Genomic DNA, 5,140 nt, shown 5'->3' on the forward strand with positions numbered 1-5,140 from the left:
AGACCCTAGGAGACCCAGGCTTCCTTTTCCTGTAGCCATTTGGGAATGGATTTCTAAGGATGCTGTAATGAATATTACCAGTGGTTGTCATATGAGTGGGGAGTGGTCCTGCTGGTTTGGTTGCCTGAGTACATACAGTGAGTACTCCTGACATGCGAGGACATTTGCTTCAGCAAATGTCAGGAGCAAGGCTCACTTTCCAAAGTTCTTAAGGAAACTGAGATACCCAGTCAAAAAGAACTGTCAAAACCATCAATTTCTTATCAGCATTGCCAACATGATGTAGTGCCAGTGGTCATTTAAATTTGTTTGGAACATAAACATGGTCTTGCAATTTCAAAAGCTGATAAAGAGTTATAGAAATTCATCTTGAATTAGAGAGTTCCTGATTCCACTATTAGCAAGATTTTAAAAATTTTATGTTTACATATGACTCATAACAATTAAGTTGTATTACTCAATGGATGGCCAAAGACACTTCATTTCTAGATGACTATCAAACCAATATTTATGTTTCTTAAGGAATAAAGTAAAAAATTGCTAGCATTTTAAAAGTGGGGGTTTTCCCTATTTATGTCTAGGTATTCTCATAGTTTTCAGAAGAATAACTGGATTGTATTTTGAGCATCCATCTGCCTCTCAAATTATAAATACGTATATTTAAATATAAATATGATGCAATATTTCGATATAGACTATACCAATTTTAATCACTAGTAAGTACTAAGTAAAAGCTTCCCCTTTCTTGTTTGAAAATCAATTTATCAACCAACTGATCAACCACAGATTGAGACATAAATTCTCAGCTTTGAATTATTTTCTTTGTAACCAGAAAAGGTCTTCCAAGCAGTTCCCAAATTATTAGAAATAAACTTTTTTCATAAAAAGCATTGACTGACAGTTTAATTTATGCTTATCATCTTCCTTTCATTTAGGAATAAAAATTTAAACAGAAATTCCGAAAGCGATGCTTTGTCAGATATGTGTTTACCTTGGAGCAAGGGACAAAATATCCAGCAAGGTTAAAGGAAGAGAAGGAAGAAAGTTAATTAAATGTTTACTTTTGTCTTTATCTGATTTATCATGCAATTTCCTGCCTTATTCTCCCTGTTTACTAAATTATTTTTAAATACATTCCATTTATTTGCAAATACAGGAGCAAAAATTAGATAGGAACTTGATAATGCAAAACAAGTACAATAGAACATATATTATTGTCACTAACATCTATACCCTTCAAAATAAGCTGAAATAAATTACATTTATTCTACTATTAGAAGTTGTCAGTTAGAAAGGAATCACCCTTAAATGAGAAAAACCTGATCTATAACTGGCTGGGAGAACTTTGTTCTCATTTAATTTTGGGGTTTTTTTTCCTGTGAAAGAAAATGAGAGTTTCTTGTATTGACTTTCCTGTAAATTTGTATTTTCTCTGTAGACAACTGAGAAGTTTTTATTGTCTTGCATCCACATTTTAAAAAGCAAAACATATCAAGCAAAAATCAATTAGGTCCCAGCTTTATCCCAACAGTTATTGAAGCTGGAGGACCCTAAACTAACATGCAATTTAATCCGTGGAAAAATGATAGTGGACAAAAGTTGAAATTAATTCATTAAACTAATATAGTTACATCTCCATTGTATTTAATTGTTGTGAGGTTACAGTCTCTATAAAACTCTATCTGCATTTTTTTCATAATCACTGAAATTAAACCACAGCACTGAAAGGTGTCTATGTGAGGTGTCTGCCTCAGGCTGAGTATTTGGGGTGAATTTTAAGCTAAAATATCATATTTTCTTAAAAAAAAAAATATGCTAAAAAGTCCATTACAAAACTCTAGCATTTTCTTTCTTTTGAGCAAAGAGAAGGAATTCATCAGGGCTGAGATGGTGCTCTCTGTCTCGTATCAAGAGTGTGTCATGTCATATGGGAATTAAAAGGTTGGACCAAGCCTAGAGGGGTCAGGGGAAAAACAAGAGCAAAAGAACAACTATTAAAAAATGCTTTTTTCACATATTGAGTTGAAACTGCATAGCATTTGGCTTCTGTAGGAGGAGGAGGGAAGGCAGAAGTTTGTCTGGAATGCCAAGTGAAAATCAAGACTATAAACACAGAGTTTCTGTCTTCTGCTTAACTTGCACTTCCCCCTGCCGATGTCCTGGTGAGGAGGAGGAAGTGGAATGGAAATAAGTGAATAGCCTGGAGGGAAAGAGGGAAAGTGCAAGGTCAAGAAACAAAAAGCAGATGTTATGATGTTGGAAAATAGGACTCCTGAGAAACAGAAGACAAGAAGGTTAGGTAAGAGCTATGAAATTGGAATAAAAACTACTTTATCTTCACACTATGCCACTGCATTTTTTTCTCTCTAGTGTGGGGGGTGGGAGGGAATGGGGGGAAGGAAAAGAAAAAACTATCCATGCAAGAGGAAACCTTAAAATACATTAATTTTAAGATGGAACATTTTGTCAGCATCTCATACCTTTTTCCTTATGCTTTTTAATGCCACTGTTTTGGTCTTGAATGTAGATCCTAACCTTTAAACTGACAGCTCTGAGGTACCTTCTCTCTATTACCAAATGTGCAAACTAAATTGGGAAATTTCTAAGGAAGCAATAGAGTAATTAGTCTGACAGAGAAATCACATGGCAGGAAAAAGTATGAAATCTGTTTGTAGTAGTTTATACTTTGGTGAGTTAATTTAAATATATATATTTACAGTGACCACCCTTTTATTGTTGACTTTGTTTTCTTGAAAATGATTATTATAATCTCTTTATGTTGTTGTACGAACATACTTTATCTGGGATACTTCAAAAGTCATTTTGGAACAGCAGGGCACATTTAGTTCTAAAGTAAAATGTAGGGGGAAAAAATAGACAAAAAATTCTAAATCTGATGTACATATTTAGACATATCTTTCATTATTTTGATTGTAATGGAAGAAAACAATGGTGTGCAAAAATAATTATAAAATTTCTGACGATTTCTTCAATATCTGTTGGTAGATTTGCTATGAAGGCTAGAGAAAGGCTATCTCTCAACCGTATCCCTCTTCAGGAAGAAAGGAACTTGGCTTTGTGCCCTTATTTCCACATAGTACAAACCCTCTGGAAATTCACTCATCATTTCAGTAACAGACTGAACTTGATTAATCGCTGTGTTAAATTAGTAAGCTTCAAAGTCCACTATAAAACTGAAGTATAGTTAGTAAATGCTTACTAAGACAAAGTTCCTGTGATGCCAAGGTCTCCACCTAAGTGGATATCACAAGTGGAAACAAGTTCCTCTTCAGGAAAGCCATTGAAATTCACCTTTAGCACATTATAGCAAACTGTCTGCTTTTGCCCTTTGGTTGGATTTTAGAATAACAAATGTAAAAGTGCTCTTCAGAGAGCTGATTGGAAAAGACAGTGTAATTAATAAGAATATTTTGTTGAGTATTTGTGGTTCAGATGCTTCTTGTTTTAGAAGAGTACACTAACTCACTTTTCCTTCACTCAGTGGCACTCAACTTGAAAAGCAATCCTAAGAGAAAACCACTTATGAAGAAAGCTGGGGTTTTGTTGGGGTTTGTTTGGTTGGTTGGTTGGGTTTTTTCACTTATGCTGATAGAACTAGGATTTACCCTTGCTCCTCAATTTGAGTCAAACAAAATCCACAGCTAATGCAGATTTGCCACCTACACTTTTGTGAACGAAAGTGTCCTATATTTAAAGCAATCAACTGACAAATTTAACTGCATAAATCTTTGTATAAAAGTTCCAACATTTTTCCCTCCTCCTCTTCCTGCCTCTTCCCCATATGTGTTTATAGAGCTGTCACTGAAGGCGACATAGTAAATCTCACAGTCCCAAATAAAGCTCTGTTTGAAAATAATGACGATGATAGTCATACATTACCTCATCAACATATTTGCTCTTTTGACTGCAGTCTCATGTCATTGTTAGGATGAAAACAAGCTACTTTCATAGCAGGATATTTCTTTTAATGTTCCATTTTTAAAATAAATTTGCTGCAGCATGTTGAGAAAACCTTTAAAATATTGCACAGTGTATGACTCATGTACTGCATTGTTTCACCAAATGATGCTACATAATCTGATGCTACATAATCCCCACAGCTATGGACTAGCTTGTATCTTTTACACAGATTTTCTCAAAGGATGTTGTACACCTAAAAGTATAATATCACAAGATTTGCTTTACTGTTCATGACCAAGGGGTTAATTTAATGTCTGAAAAGTAGACAATAGATTCTTCTTGACTTCAGATAATGCTGGACTGGACACTAGACATTGGATTCATCTCCATCTACACCCACATATCTAAACCAGTAACCTGTATCTGAACTGGTTATTCAGACTTCTTCCATAGCCTGGAGAAAAAGAGGTTCTTATTGTATACTGTTTAACATATTCTAAGATAGAAGACTTAGGAAACATACCTCTCAGCACCCCTCCTATTTGTTTTTGAGGTTTTTTTAGGGCAGGCCTTCAGACACAGAAGGAAATTTTAAAACACGGCCATTTGAGGAAACTTTTCCAGTTTAAAACAAAAGCTGAATTTGCTTTGAAATATTTAAATTGTATAATGTTTGACATAATTAAATATGTAACTGCTGATACTTTAAACTTTTTCTCTCACTGTGTTTCAATGCTTTATATTTTGAAGGTAAGTCTTTTGATTTTTAATATTCGTAATAATAGGTGTTCTAATTATGGAGATAATACATCTTTTTATTTAATTTGTCCTCTTTGATGTTCCCAGGCAACCTAATGTGTTGAAGCCTGAAGAAAAGGTTTATTCTGTAGTAGAACAAAGATAGAAAAACTGCTTGAACAGGTTTGTGCTATTTTCTACTATATTCAAAACACTCATGCTAATTTAGCAGCAGACTGAAATTCTTTATTATCTTATTCATTAGGTTGCAAAGGAATCAGCGGTTAAGAGAAGGTTGGACACCTTGCTCCTGACAAGTGAACTGCCAAGGGGGTGAGGACTATAGAGATACGAATGAATAGAAATTTGCTCAGTTATTGCCACAGTTTCAAAAGATTTCATGTGTCACCTTGAATGTTTTGATCCCATCAATCAGTGATATCAATAAATCATTTAATTTTACAGAGAAGTGTCAGGAAAA

At 34.3% G+C, this 5,140-nt stretch overlaps 1 long non-coding RNA gene across 1 annotated transcript; it reads left to right on the forward strand.

Moving 5' to 3' along the window:
• Positions 1–859: 859 nt before the first annotated feature.
• On the forward strand, positions 860–5,140 carry LOC127464304 (uncharacterized). Its single transcript, XR_007901293.1, has 3 exons — positions 860–2,299; positions 4,768–4,842; positions 4,925–5,140. It is a non-coding gene; the product is annotated as an uncharacterized LOC127464304 (long non-coding RNA).

The sequence above is a fragment of the Manacus candei genome, unplaced genomic scaffold, assembly GCF_025592945.1.
Source record: "Manacus candei isolate 608988 ecotype Guabito, Panama unplaced genomic scaffold, ASM2559294v1 h1tg000008l, whole genome shotgun sequence".
In the NCBI taxonomy this organism is placed as follows: domain Eukaryota; kingdom Metazoa; phylum Chordata; class Aves; order Passeriformes; family Pipridae; genus Manacus; species Manacus candei.